This window comes from Dromiciops gliroides, chromosome 1 (genome assembly GCF_019393635.1).
Source record: "Dromiciops gliroides isolate mDroGli1 chromosome 1, mDroGli1.pri, whole genome shotgun sequence".
Classification (NCBI taxonomy): domain Eukaryota; kingdom Metazoa; phylum Chordata; class Mammalia; order Microbiotheria; family Microbiotheriidae; genus Dromiciops; species Dromiciops gliroides.
In genome coordinates this window covers 722,465,984-722,482,231 of record NC_057861.1, presented here as the reverse complement: position 1 = coordinate 722,482,231, position 16,248 = coordinate 722,465,984, and positions in this window count along the sequence as shown.

Genomic DNA, 16,248 nt, shown 5'->3' with positions numbered 1-16,248 from the left:
GGGGGTGAGGCAATTGGGGTTAAATGACTTGCTCAGGGGACACAGTTAATAAATGTCAAATGTCTGAGGTCACATATGAACTCAGGTCCTCCTGACTCCAGGGCCGGTGCTCTATCCACTGTGCCCCCTAGCTGCCCCTATAATTCACTTTTGATGTAGTGACAAGTTATCCTATCTGTGTGAAGATAAGCAAGAATTTTTAGTAAACTCACTAGCTTTCTGCAGTGGTGGTGGTATAATGAATTCAAGATTATTCTCTTTGGCACTAGTTATGGTAATATCAGAAATACAACTAAGTGTGAGAACGTCCAGGGAAAGTGTTCTCAATAATTACTCACCTACAAGACACTCTAGCATATGTGAGTGCTTTTTTTTTTTCAATTTTAGCAAGGCTTTTATCTGATTCCAGTTATAACTATGACTTAAGTCAAATATGTTATGCTCTCAGCATTAAATGCACAAAATTTGCAAACTATGCTTTCCTGGTGAAAGGATACACACAGGCATGGATGTTTCCCAAAATGACTTGTAATAACACACATTCAAGAGCCTAGAATTAAACCGAAATAGTTGAACACGGATATGAACACTTTTTTTTTAAATGGATCTCCTTTTTTATTGTACCCTGCATATTTTATCAAGGGATTTTAATAATTATAAGCTGCAACAATAATGAGGTTTTGAATATTCATAGGCACTTAAAATGCCTCTGTGAATTTTAGCAGTGCCCAATGGAAATGTTATTCATTTTTAGAAATAGCTAGGCTATAATAATCAAATTCCTAACTATTCTGTAAAAATAGAACCAATTTTATTGGTTGATTTATTCAATGGAAAGAGGGATTCTAGGATGTCTGATTCCATGTTGGTATGAATGTCGATGGAACGCTAAAATGTGCATTGAATCAGCCTGGGATTTCCAGTTGAGTAAATCAATAAACTGTCTGGAGATGGAAAGGGCAAGTTTGGGGTACAATTTCCTTTCCTAAGAAAGATAGCTAGGTGGCAAAATGCATAGAGTGCTGGCCTTCAAGTGAGGAAGAACTGAATTCAAAGTTTTAATCAGACACTCACCAACAATGTGATCCTAGGCAAATCACTTCATTTCCCCATTCCTCACTTTCCTGCTTTGTAAACAAAGGTATAATAACTGCACCTTCATCACAGGGTTTTCATGATGATCAAATGAGATGAGATATGTAAAGTGGTTTTACATATTGTAAATTGTTGTTTTTGTTGTTGTGGTGGTTATTGTTTTTGTTTTTGTTTTGTGGGGCAATGAGGGTTAAGTGACTTGCCCAGGGTCACACAGCTAGTAAGTGTCAAGTGTCTGAGGCTGGATTTGAACTCAGGTACTCCTGAATCTAGGGCTGGTGTTTTATCCACTGTGCCATCTAGCTGCCCCTTGTTGTTGTTTTCAACCTTAAAGCACTATATAAATGATAGCTATGATTAAACAAGCAGTTCATGAAACAGTGTACATGAGAAATCCAGGAAGTATCCATTTCAAGCAGAGAGGAGGGAAGAGTCTGTGAATGAAAGAAGAATATTCTATAGACTTACTAATTCCTAATAAATGTTGGGTTGGGAATATATAGTGGATGTAGGGATATGGTACTCCAAAGGATAGTAATTTGTTGCAGGAAAAAGACATGAGGAAGTAGAGATGAGTTGGACTTTGAAGAATGGAGGGGTAAGGAATTTGGATAGACAAGGGAGCAAAAAAATAGCATTAACAGAATTCTGCATACTTGTATCACTATGCTGAAAGATTCAAAACCTTCTAATTATCTTGATATGTTGTTAATGAAATCTATGTCAAGAGTTGTAATTTCATAAGGACAATTTAACCTTTGAGCTAGAGAGAAATCCTGTTCTCTGGTCATTGACTAATTTTAGCCATATATAACAAGGGAAAAATTAAGTGAGAGTTTGTCAGTCAGGTCCCAGATTTCAGTTAACAGAGACAGCCACATTCACTTTAAATGAAGTACTGAATTTAATTGTAGCATGCCAAGTCCCAGTAAAATATATACCACATTTTCCACCCCTCAAAAAAAAAAAAAAAGGTAGAAGACAATGAATGCTTCTGGATCCCCATCACTCTTAAATCCTAATATTTGGTTATGGAAAATGAAGTCACAGAAATAATGGATCCCAAGAATTCATGGAGAATGCCATAGGACAGAGGAGAAGTGACATCTTGCTTTTCAAAAAAGAGGAGAAAATAGACTGAAAATTAGATTAACAAACTTGATTCTTTTGGGGGAAAACAAAATAAAAACCAGAATGGGTTATTGAAGAGATAGTGAATATTTAGGAAATGAAGCAAGGATCACAAAAAGGCAGCATGATTTCATTAAAAAAGGTCATGCCAGACTAATCATATTTCCATTTTTGTGGGGTTATTAAGCTCATAGATGAGAGAAATATTATAGCTATGGCTTACCTATATTTTATAAAGCCTTTCATAAATTATTTCATTAAGTCTTAGTGGACATGTAGTCTAACATCTAATTTCTCATTTAAGATCTACAACTGGGTGGGGGTGGAGGAGACTATAGGATGGATATAAATGATAATTATTTGGTTTTGTTTTGATTTTTTTCTGGCATCAAGATCAAATTGGAATCTTTGTATTTTCTTCCAACTACTACTTTTTTTCTCTTCTGTGTTAAACAAAAGTGCAATCTCTTTTCAAATGACAGGCTGTAAAATACTTGGAAGACAGGTATTACTCTCTGTCCCTTAATGAATATTATCTTCTCTAAACCACACATTTCCAGTCATTTTTTTTTTTGCAGGACAATGAGGGTTAAGTGACTTGCCCAGGGTCACACAGCTAGTAAGTGTCAAGTTTCTGAGGCTGGATTTGAAATCATGTCCTCCTGAATCCAGGGCCAGTGATTTTTATCCACCGAGTCATCTAACTGCCCCCATTCCCAGTTATTTTAAACTATATTGAGTCAAAGACTCAAGGAACATTGATATCCTCCTGCTTTCCTATGAGGGCTTTCCAGTTCATCAATGCCCTGCCTAAGTAAGGACAACTAAATCAAATCAGGAAGTAGGGGTGCAAGGATAATCTGCTCTTACATTTATTGATTAGTGGAACAAAATAGTCTAATGTGAATATAACATTGTTACTGTAATGATTGGAATGATGCCACCTACTGGAGACTTGCTGTGGGAAAGCTCCGCCATGAGGAAAATGCCTCAGAGGGCAAGGCCATGTGGCTTTTCCTTGGCCTCAGGAAATGACGTTTGCTCATGGGAGCTGTCTATCAAGGCTACCAGTCAATTAACTTGAGGAGCCTCTTTTTTTCTGGGAGGAGACAAGAAGGAGGAAAGTGAGCCTGCACGGAGAGCTCTCTCTCTTTTTGGGTTCCTGACTTGATGGTGGTGGTGGCGGCAGAGGACTTCACAGGAAATTTGAGGAAAGATAGGAATGCCAGGCTGTTGGAATTCTGTTCTCAATCATTTTCTTTGTATTTTTCAATAAACCCTTAAAAACCTAAACTCGTTTTATCAGAGATTTTAGTCAGGTTCCCCCAAAACTGGCGGAACAGATTAGAATCCACATTTAGAATCTTAAATTACACATTTCCTATTTAGAAAGTTATTCTAATGGGGGCAGCTAGGTGGTGCTGTGGATAGGGCACCAGCCCTAGATTCAGGAGGACATGAGTTCAAATCCAGCCTCAGACACTTGACACTTACTAGCTGTGTGACCCTGGGCAAGTCACTTAACCCCCATTGCCCCACCAAGAAAAAAAAAGTTATTATAATACCTCAAACGATATTTATCTGAAGAAGTCCGAAAAACATGGAACTTTCCAGTAAACACTGGTATTTCAGCAAAAAAATTGACATCATTGTAACCATTGTAGAAGTTTATACAAAAGTCAATGGGGCTTAGGGGAAAAAAGACTATTTTCTCCTTATATGATTCCGTTAATGCCATCTCCTTTACAAGTAGCCTAATTGAGTTGTTTGTACAATTTAACCAAGTGACTTGATGTCTGATTTTTCATTTATTTCTACACTTTAATCTCTGTACTCGTTTGGTGAGATTTGGGGAAAGTCTTTTTTCTCAGTCCAGTCAGATATTTTAAATTTGGAAAGAAGTCTAAAAAACTTTCTGTTGCAGAAAAAAAATGAACATTATATTATTATAGTGCTGTATTGGTTGATAATTTATTTTTATTGTTCTTTTTTTTTTTTTGCTGGGCAACTGGTGCTAAGTGACTCGCCCAGGGTCACAGAGCTAGTAAGTGTTAAGTGTCTGAGGTCAAATTTGAACTCAGGTCCTCCTGAATCCAGGGCCAGTGCTCTTTCCACCATGCAACCTAGCTGTCCTTTATTGTTCATTTTTATTTTGCATTTCTCTTAATGAGAAGTACTTATTTATATTTCTGACAATGTGGAAAATAAAAACTTTAACAATACTACATTTGTCATTTCGAAAGTTACATAAGTTAGAGGCTTCTATGTGGTGTAGTGAATAGAGTAAAAGACATGAAATCTTGAAATCAAGAATAAATTCTACCTCAAATATTTACTAAATGTGTGAGGTTAGGTAAATCTATTGACTTCTGTCTGACTTAGTTCCCTCATCTGCAAAATGAGGATAATAATAAGGCTTTCCTTCCAGGGTTTTGGTGAGGGGAAAATGTAAAGTCCTTTACAAACCTATTGTTATTGTAATTATTATTGTTGTTATTATTAATTGAAGTAGAAAGTATGGAGGGGAATAAGGAACAAGAAGACTACAAAAGTAGAAAGAGATCAGCTTAAGAAAGGAATTACGTGTATGACCCTGGAAAATTCACAACATTCTCAGACTTAGTTTCCTTATTTGTAAAAATACAAGGTTTGTATTTGAAAGCCTCAAAGGGCCCTTTGATTTCTAAGCCATTGATCCCATAAGCTCTCTCAGCCTCAGTTTATTCATCTGTAAATGTGAAAGTTATATGGTTGCTAATATCCTGTCTAGTTCTAAATCTATGAATTAACCCTTCAAAAACTGAGGGTCATCACTATGCCATTATGAGGAACCAATGTAGGATTCATTGGTGTCATCGTTCTATGAAGAGTACAATACCTGAAAATCAACCAAAGTGAAGTATTCTCTGAAAATTAAGACAGAAAAAATTTCAATAGAGATAGAAAACCTGAATTATTCTGTTCATTAGGCCTCAGATAAAAGGATCATATGAGCTGTACAGGTACTAAAGCACTTAAAAATGCTAGTTATCATTATTGTTATTATTAAGCAAACTCATAACTAGAGGTCATGTAATACAACTCCCTCATTTTGTGGATGAAAAAACTGAAGCTCAAAGAGTGGAAAACAGTTTTCCAAAATCCCAAGGGTGGTAAGGGAGAGAGATGGTATTCTAAACCCATATTCCTCCTCTAGCTCCCCCCACCCCCCCCCCAAATTCAGCAATTTTTCCTCCTGAAGTCAATCCCAACACCTAGCAGAGTCTCAGTTTTATCATATGGAAAATGTACAGTAGTAAGCCTTGCACAATCAAGTGACCAGGATGATATGAGACATAAGGCTTTTTAGAAACCTTAACATGCTTTATGAGTGCTACCAATTATGAACAAGTGAAAGAGTGAATGAAAAAGCATTTATTAAATCTTACTATGTCTCAAGTATTGTACTCAGCTCAGGGGACAGAAAAAGAAACCTTGCTTTCCAGGAACTCACACTTCATCTAACTGAATATATAACATATATAAGCTGCAAGGGAGATGAAGATTCTTTGAAGTGTTAGGAGGGTAGCAGTAGTAAGGTATCCTAAGAGGTACAACAGCATGTCAGATGGCAGTGTCATTTGAACCAATCAGGTCTTGTGTACAAGAAAACACAGTGACATTTCATACCGCTAGCTATTTTTAGCAATGTATCTGTGATAGTTTAATAAGTAAATTGGTACCAATCCTCCTTGAAGGCTTATTACTGAAAAGCTGGGCCTGCCGTTGTATTGCCTGATGTACATGAATGACAAGGGGAATCAAATTTCCCTGGTTTTTATTTGTTGGGGGTTGAGTGCTTTATTACCATTTAAATGGATGGCTCTCTACCACAGTGTAACTTCCTAACACATTCCTGCTGTCATCGTAATCGGCATAAATGATATTTGTATGGCAAGTGAACCTCTGAAATTTTCATGAGGACAAGTTAAAAGGAGACAAGCTTTGTAAGAAAAGAAATCTCCAAATGATAGATGCCTCCCTGGTTCTGCCTTGAAAATCTTAAAATTTTGATGAACCAATTGTACTTTAATAATTTACAATTTTCTTTACCAAGTAATGCTTACCCTAGCAAAGTGGACTAACCTGCTAGAACTGTCTTGCAAAATCATATTTTCCTCCAGTGAAGGGGCATGGAGCCTTGTGGAGAAGCTGTAAGTAAAGATTAAAGGGAACTACAGTAGGAAGAGAGAGCACTTAAATTATTGTACATTAATGGAGAGAATCACTGAAATGGAATACACCCAAAGTCAAAGGTCTTTATAATCCTTGCACTTAATAGGAACTTAATAAATGATAATAGCTAACATATGTATGATAATAATCCATATATATATATTTATAATGCGTATATATAATATTAACTAATGCATATTTCAAATTTTACATATGGATACTATATGTGTGTGTGTGTGTGTGTGTGTTTTGTGAGAATTGAAATGACACCCCCTGCCGGGAAAGACATTGCAGGGAAGCTCTGCCATGAGGAGAAAGTATGTGATTTAGACACCATGTGACTTTAGCATTAAGTTACCTGACATCCGGAAGTTATATCTATAGAACCACCTGTGGGGCCTGTCAATCAGAGCTACCAGCCAAATAGCTTGGAGGTGTGTGTGGACAGCCCTGTTTCAGGTTTCTCAGGAGGCTCCTTGGAGAAGCCAAGGAGCAAGTGGGCCTTTCAGTTGGAGCCTTCGCCTGGGGAGCAAGAGATAGGCAGGATAGGGAGAGCAAGCAAAATTTCATACTTGATCCACGTTTCTCTTTACTCCCCCTAATATAATTTAAGAAATACTTAATGCCCAAAGATTGGTGCTATATGTTTTCTAATTTATGGCGACCACTCATTAGATTTTAGACATCATAGCTAGAATCTTAGCCCCTTACAGTATATATATATATATATATATATATATATATATATATATATATACACACACACAAAATGCAATGATATGATATTTAATCTACATTTTCTCAATTTATTTCACATAATAGCCCTTGAGGTACCTACTATTATAAGCCCTGTTTTAAATATGAAGAAACAGGGGTTTGGAGAGGTTAAATTAATTGCCCATAGTCAAGCAGTGTCAGAGGCTTAATAAATAGAAGCCTTTGTTTCCTTGAATCCAAGTGCAAACTTCATTCCTCTATACCATTCAATTTCTGTTTATTAGATGTCATCTTGAATTTAACTTGATTCAAATGCCTATACTTGGTACATTTCACATTGTTGGTATCCAGAATAACAATGGAAAGGTTTCCATTCTATCCAACTGTCTACCAGGGAACCAGAACCTTCCTGGGCAATTTGACACTTGTTTTTCTGTTCTCATACCCTTCTGTCTGTCCTCTTGCTTTACTGCTTTATCTTTCCCTCATTCTTTTTTCATCCTTTTTTACTTCTTCCTCTAGGAAGAGTAATAAAATCAATATCCATTCCTGCTAGAGAGTGTATGATAAACAATTGCTCTATTGCTCCAATAATTACCCCAGATGTTTTATGTCATTTATTGCTGGAGTGCACCTATGTATGACATCACAGACTGATGTCTTGACTTGCACGTGAATTGGATTTCAGTGAGACATGATTGCACAAAGTCATCAGCCTTTCTCTCTCTTCCAGAGTCATTATTTAAGTGGAGTGGCAAGGCAAGAGTCACCAGACAATTGGTGATGGCTTGGAATGTATTGTATGACCTTGGTGTCTTTGATGTCTGATCAAGCTATCAGCACCCCACAGTGCTTGATTCAGCTGCCTTCTTCAGCTGCCATATCATTTTCATGTGTCCATTCCTCTGGGGCAAGTCTTCATATTCCATAGTTCATGGGTCTATATTTTTAAGTGTCCTATTACAACAATTATTTTATTCTCTAGGCTAAAAATTCTGAACTCTGTTAGTTAGTCTTCATATAGAATGAACTCAATGTCCTTCACCTCATATTTGTTGTTACCCCCTCTGACACTCTCCAGTTAAGGTTTTATCTAAAGTGCGGCACCCAGAACTTAACCCAATGCTCCACACATGGGTTTTCTAGAGTGCAGAGCACTAGTAATATCACTTCTCCTTGCTAGGCTTGGACAACTCTGTCTTTTTCTTTTGTTTTTGCAGTGCAATGAGGGGTAAGTGACTTGCCCAAGGTCACACAGCTAGTAAATGTCAAGTGTCTGAGGCTAGATTTGAACTCAGGTCATCCTGAATCCAGGGTTGGTGTTTTATCCACTGCAACCACCTAGCTGCCCCCACATCTCTGCTTTCTAATGCAGACCAATATGATGCTACATTTCATTGTTGTTGTTACTCAGTTGTTTCAGTTGTGTCTAACTCTTTGGGGCCCAATTTGGGGTTTTCTTGGAAAATATACTAGAGTAGTTTACCATTTCTTTACCCAAATTATTTTAAAGATGAGAAACCCAAGCTTAAAAAGGCTATAAAAGTGAGTTGCACGTGGTTTATCAGCAAGACCAAATAGGAACCCAGGAAGATGTGTCTTCCTGACTTGGTCACAGTTCTCTATCCACTGCACCACCTAGCTACCCAATCTTTCATTAGTTGATTGCATTAGCTCATATTGATCCTATAATCAATTAAAATCCTCAGATACCCTGTACAAAAAAAAAAAAGGAACTGCTAGTCAAATGATGCCTCCTCTATCACTTAATTTTCAAGGTGATTGTTGAACCCAGGTAAAGATTTTCATGCTATTAGACTATCAACATTCTGACTTTTCTCTCTAGCGATTACCAATCCATCCCAGTTTTATCTCATTTGGAAGTTTGATAAACATTGATGCTTTTATACATGGTATTTATAGACTTCAAGCAACACAGAACCATGCAAAAATACCACAGATTTTTAGATATCACAATAGTTCGGGGTATTTGTATTTCTTTTTTTTTTTTTTAATTTTAGACTTTTATTTTCCAAATTACATGTAAAAGCAAATTTTGACATCAATTTTTTTTAAACATTGTGTTCCAACTTCTCTTCCTCCCTCACCTTCCACCCCCGCTCCAAGAACTCAAACAATTCAACATATATTATACATGAATAGTCATGGCAAACAATTCTACATTATTTAGGTTGTGAGAGGAAACAGATAAAAACAAAACTTCAGATTAAGGAATTGTTAAAAAAAATGTGCTTCAGTCTGTTTTCAGATATTATCAGTTCTTTCTCTATACATGTACTGCAATTTTCCTAGATTCTTCAGAGTTATAATGGATCATTGTCTTGCTGAAAATCACCATGTGCTTCCTAGCAGATCATCTTACACTAATGCGGTTATTTTGCATACAGTACATTTCTCTCTGCTTCAGTTCATGTGTGTCTTTCCAAGTTTTTCTGATAGCATCCTTTTCATCACAATTTATTTATAATACCTTGAACTTGACAGAGAATTTTCTTCATAATAGCCAAGCAGAGTAGGTACCATACATTTTGACATTGTAGTCAATGAGCATAACTATTTCCCTCCATCCCATTCCCTTCCAATGATATTTATTCCATTGTCTACCTTATTTTGCCCTAATCCTCTTCATAAGTGCTTTGCTACTGACTGCCTCCTCCCCCGCTCTACCTTCCCTTCATTCACCCTTCCCTCCTTGTCCTCTTCCCTTACTACTTTCCTGAACGGTTAAAAAGATTATTCTTCCCTATTGGATGTGTGTGTTATTCTCTCCTTGAGTCTGCTCTGATGAGGTTATGGCCTTTGAGTTTATTCAGTTTTCTAAATTTTCCTTCCTCCCTCCCTCCTCAACTCTCCTTATGAAATCAAGCAATTCAATATATGTCATAGATGTGGTGATATGCCAAACATCTTCATCTTCCTCTAAAGTGTTTACTTTTTACAACTCCCTCCCCAAAAATTCCCTTCCCTCCCTCCCCTCTTCTCCCCTCCCTCCCATCTCCTTCTCCTCCCACTTTTCCTCAGGGTGAAAATATATTGCTATACCTACTTGAGTATGTATGTTATTCCCTCTATGAACCAATTCTGATGATAGTAAAGTTCTCTCACTCCCTCTCTTCCCCTCCCCTCCATAGGCTTTTTTCTTGTTTCCTTCCTATGAGCTACTTCTCCCCATTCCACTTCTCCCCTCCCCCCTCCCCCAGTCTATTCCTCCTACCCCTCACCCCTATTTTAAAGATGTCATCATGGGTTAGCCAAATGGCACAGTGGACAAAGCACCAGCCCTGAACCCAGGAGGCCCAGAGTCCAAATCCGACCCCAGACACCAGACAGCCCACCTTGTTTGCTCCACAAAGAACAAGGATATACAAAAAAATAAATGGTTTACAAATACCATTCCTTCATATTCATTTCAGATCTGTGTCTTCTGTGTATTCCTTGCTGAAAAAGTTCTTATGAGTTGGAAGTATTATTTTCTCATGTATGCTGTAAACAGTTTAATCTTTTAATGTCCCTTGTGATTTCTTTTTCCTGTTTACCTTTTTATTATTCTCCAGAGTCTTGTATTTGAAAGTCAAATTTTCTATTCAGTTCAGGTCTTTTCATCACAAATGCTTGGAAGTCCTCTTTTTCATTCAAATTCCATTTTTTCTTCTGAAAGATTACCATTAGTTTTGTTGGGTGCATGATTTTTGGCTGTAGTCCTAGTTGCTTTGCCCTCTGAAATATCATATTCCATGCCCTCCGGTCCTTTAATGAAGAAGCTGTTAGATCTTGCTTTATCCTTATTGGAGCTCCACAGTATTTGAATTCCTTTTTTCTACCTGCTTACAATGTTTTCTCCTTGACTTGGGAGTTCTGGAATGTGGCTATAATATTCCTGCAGGTTTTCTTTTTGGCATCTTTTTCAGGAGGTGATCTGTGGATTCTTTCAATTTCTATTTTAGCTTCTGCTTCTAGAATATCAGGGCAATTTTCCCTCATAATCTCTTGGAAGATAGTGTCTAAGCTCTTGTTTTGGTCAGGGTTTCAGATAGTCCAATGATTTTCAAATTATATCTCCTAGATTTATTTTCTAGGTCAGCTGTATTCCAAGGAGATATTTCACATTGCCCTTTATTTTTTCATTCAATTGGATTTGCTTTACTATGTCTGGGTTTCTCATAAGTTCACTAGCTTCCATTTGTTCAATCCTAATTCTTAGGCAATTATTTTCCTCAGACAGTTTTTTAATCTCCTTTTCCATTTGGTTTTTCAAGCTGTTGACTTTTTTCTCATGACTCTGCTGCATCACTCTCATTTCTCTTTCCATTCTTTCCTCTCTCTCTCTCTCTCTCTCTCTCTCTCTCTCTCTCTCTCTCTCTCTCTCTCTCTCTCTCTCTCTATATATATATATATATATATATATATATATATATATATATATATATATATATATATATATATATATATATATATCTCTTCCTTCTATCTCTCCTATTTTCTCTTCAAAGCCTCTTTTGAGAGCTTCCATACCCTGGGACCAGTTCATATTTTTCTTGGAAGCTTTGGATGTAGGGGCCCTGTGTTGATTTCCTCATCTGAGGCTGCACTTTGATCTTCCTTGTCACTTAAAAAGCTTTCTATAGTTTTGAACTTTGTTTACTCATCTTTTAATTGATTTTAAATTCTTCACTGGGGGAAGGGGGGGAGGCTGCTTCTCAGCTCCACTCCTATTCCCAGTTTCAGAGCACCCCAGGTATTTTGGTTTGAGGGAGGGCCAGTTTTGTCCTTGTCCGGCCTGTTCTCTGGTCTGATCATAACCTCAAGCCTACTTACTAAACAACCAACCAGCAAAGCTTTCTGTGGTGTGGTTCTTAGCTTCCATGAGCCTGTGCACCTACCCCACCTGAGCCTCCTGCCCCTTAGGAATTCTTCATTCCCTGCTGGGGTGGGACAGCTGAATTCTTCCCCTTCCCATTGGTACACCTTCAGTTTCTGCCCGCCCCCTATCCAGCCGATCTGCCCTCTCATCAGACTGCACGCCCAGCTCCAGAAGATGCCAGTGCTGTAGCCAACTCAGAAGCTCTGGGTAACTTCCTCTGTTGGCATACCTGGTGTGTCTGTCAGCTCAATTGCAGGGTTAGACCTTACTTGTGGTCCAGCACAGCCCCCTGAAGTCTATCTATAGATGGAGAATAATCTAAGCCCATATTTTTTTGTGTTTTTCTGCTACAGGGGCCCTTTTATTGCTGTTTTCAGGGTGATTTTATCAGGAGCTCTGTACGTTTAATGCCTTTCCTCCACAATCTTGGCTCTGCCCCCCCCATTTGTATTTCTTACTTTTTTTTTTTTTTGTATTTCTTAATAACACATCATACCCTCTCTAGGATCTTCCATGTGGTACAGCAGGATGTAGAAGCAAAGAGCCTTTATGAGGTTATGGATCCAGTAACAAAGTAAGTTAAAGAAAGTTTCAAAGATTATATATGCTTTCCCCATGAGGTTCTTTCCTAAATGAATATAAACAGTTTTCAGAACATCAGTTCAACTTACTTAGTTAGCTTCAAATATTCACAGTTAAGCAATTGACATTAAAAATGGAGGGTGCACAATGGAAGTGTATTTGTCTAGATAATAGTTCTTGTGGAAAAGATCTGGGGAGATAATGAACTGACATAGCATCTAGCATTTGGATAGGACCTTAGAGGCTCCCTAATCCATATCACACAGCCAAGTACAATATATCAACCATATACTATATTAGGAAATAGAGAAATAAAAGGTCCTCTGTACTACACACTGGAGTCAGACCTGCTCTGAATAAAATTCTGAATTCCACAAAGCAATATGTCAGTACATATTTAATAACCAGCTCTTCCAAAAATGTTTACAAAACACAATTTTAAGTTGAAGTGGATCATTACTATCTTTTTTATCACTTTTTAAAGTCTAGACAATTAAGAAACAGTGAATCAAGCCCAGGCTTACAACATTTTCCTATTTCTGAGGTGTAAATTCTCAAAGAGGAAATTTGACAGTTGGCTCTTGTGAACCTATGTGAGCTGGCTAAACACGAGACTAATTCTATATATGTAAGGAAATACTATTTTAACATGGAGAGAAAGTAGAAAATGAACATGACACAAGGAAGAAGAAAATAAATCACATGGAAATACATTGAAAAGACAGTTTAAATGGGGGTAAAGGAGGAAGAGAGAACAAACATGATAATTTCATTTAAGGATTTAAAGTGTTATGGGATGGGAAAATTAAACTTTTTTTCCCTTGTCTTGGAGTACAAACGTCAGGACTAAAACCAACCAATTAAGAGCCCAATATGAGGCATTATTTCCAAAAATTATAGCTGTCTATAAATGAATTACATTGTTACAGGTAGGTTATGCAGTGGAGAGAGCTCTGGGCTCAGAGTCAGGATAGACTTCAATTCAAATCATATCTCAGACACTAGCTGGTACCCTGGGAAAGTCATTTCACTTCTATCTTCCTCTACTTCATCATCTATAAAATGAAAATAATATCTCCTATCTTCTAAGGTTGCAGTGTGGATAAAATGAAATAGTATTTATACAGTACTTTGGAAAATTAAAAAACATTGTATAAATGCCAAGCTATCATTATTTTTGTTGTCATTGTTCTTATTATTAATTTCCTTGAGAAATAATGAGTTTGCTAGTAGTTGTAGAATCGATTCATGATTCAGATAGGGGCAAGACTGGATATCATCTAGATTTTTTCCAATTACATTAATCTATGAAATAGATTTTAAAAAAAAAATCTTGCTATTGTGGGTCTTTTGGGATTGAATTCCAATATTCCTTATTTGTATAGGTTATCCCCAAAACTTTAGTATATGTTTAACCATGCAGTAAAACTTTTGGGACACCCTGTCATTATGTCAGTCTGTAACAAAGACTGCCTTCATATCATGTTTTCTCAGTTGCTTTCAAATAGAAAATCATCTTCTCATGAGTTTATTCTTTACTCACTTCATGTTTTATGTGAGTATCCATCAAAATGAAAGACAGTATTATCACAGTATTTTGTTACTTCAAGTCAATTTTCTTACAGTTGTAGATAGCCCTGAAATCAAGATTTGTCTTTCTTATTGCTTTATTTTTATTATGTATTTATTGAGTCCTACCAAAATACGTTATTCAGCATTCTAATGAAATTAAGTGCAAAATGAAATAGATGTTTCACTCCTTCTGCTTTGAAAACTTCAATAATGAATTAGGCTGTGCTATATTAGAAAAAAGTACCAAGTGAGTAGGCTGAGAAAAGAGATTCTAGCACCACAAGCCTCCCAACTTTTTTCTGTGATTAATTAGTTGTATGATCTTTCACCTGCGCTGGATATCCCTTGTATGCATTCAATTAATTAAATGTCTCCTCTTTCATTAGAATGCAAGCTCCTTGAAGACAGTTATCCCTTCTTCCTTTTTGTCTAACACTTAGGATGATGCTATGTAAAGAAGTGCTTAATTATGCATTATGGATTAACTGACTGTCTAAAGGAGCTAGTTAATATTTGAAGGGGGGGGTTCAGTTTCACCATCTATTAATTGAGAAGTTTGAAAAATCTGGGAAACAATTTGATGCCATGGAGAAAGTACACTATTGGAATGATTTGGAACTGTGTTCGAATTCTGGTTCTGACAATTGTTACCTATATAACCCTGGGAAGGTAAGTGTACCTTCCTGATTTTCTTTTTCATCATCTGTAAAATATGGGAGTTAGGGAAGATGATTCCAGTGATCTCTTATGGCTCTTAACCTATCATCTATGTGGCTCTTCCATTTCAGCTTTAAATTCCATAATTTAATCTAATATTGACTGAGTGCTACCTATGTGTTAGATGTTTATTCTCCTTTTAATGTTCCCATTTTTAAAATATTTAATATCAGGAGTTTTTCAAGAAAGAAATGTTATTTGGGGGGAAGAAGAAGGTAGGGAGTAAGAAATATCAAATGACCACTCACAATTTATGAGAACTCATAGCAGATATTCAGCAACCTAATTAGGACTAATTTCTCTTACATATTATAACACATTTTTACTTGCCACCATGTTACATTGTTCAGTGATGTCTCAGCATGTGGCAAATGATTATGGCTTCATTGCTGATGTTTGAAAGATTATGAATGATAAGGTAAGCCTTATGCTTTCATATTTCTTTTGTTTCTACTTCATTCCCCTTATAAATAATTCATAGGGAAAATTGCTGTCCCAGAAAAAAGCAGTCTGTTTCATCAGCCTCTTCGCACTTTATTGATCAGTGCATATAATTTTTAATATGTATTACTGGAATTTGGAAGAGTAGGGTCTTTCTTCTAAGGATCCATAAAACTTTTTGACACCATGAGCTTCTCATATTCATATCTAAATATATAGCTCTGTGTTGATGGTTCAAATCTACAGGACCATCCTTTATTTTATTTTTTTACATGGCAATGAGAGTTAAGTGACTTTCCCAGGGTCATTCTACTAGTAAGAGTCAAGTGTCTGAGGCCAGATTTGAACACAGGTCCTCCTGAATCCAGGGCCAGTGCTTTATCCACCTAGCTGCCCCCATTCTTTATAATAATATGTTGTACCTCATGGGTATAAAGAACAAACACATATCTAACCTATATAGGTTCTCCATCCAGTTAGAAATAGAGTGAATAAAGGGGAGGAAGCCTGTTGCAATGATAGAAATGATGACTTATGACCTGAAAATAGCTAGGAAGGACCAAGCATTATATAATTGTTATCTATCTCTTTCCTAGGAATATCTAAAGTATAATCATAGTTTGGGTTGATTTCTTAGAGTGAAACATAACAAAAAAGACATGGACCAGATACATACTGGTTGTGTCCATTTTCCTCAATTCCAAACTAAAGTAGAAAACTAGGTTTGTTTAGGTCTGGTTGAAAAGGGATCACATGCATCAGAAAACCCCTTGGGAATTTAATTGAAAAGGACAAAATATGGTGTGACTTATGGATGTGACTGTAGTCAGGTGTGGGACCAAAAAGAAAAAAGCCTCGTGTAACTATTGTAAAAATATTTTAACCAGCTTGCCTAA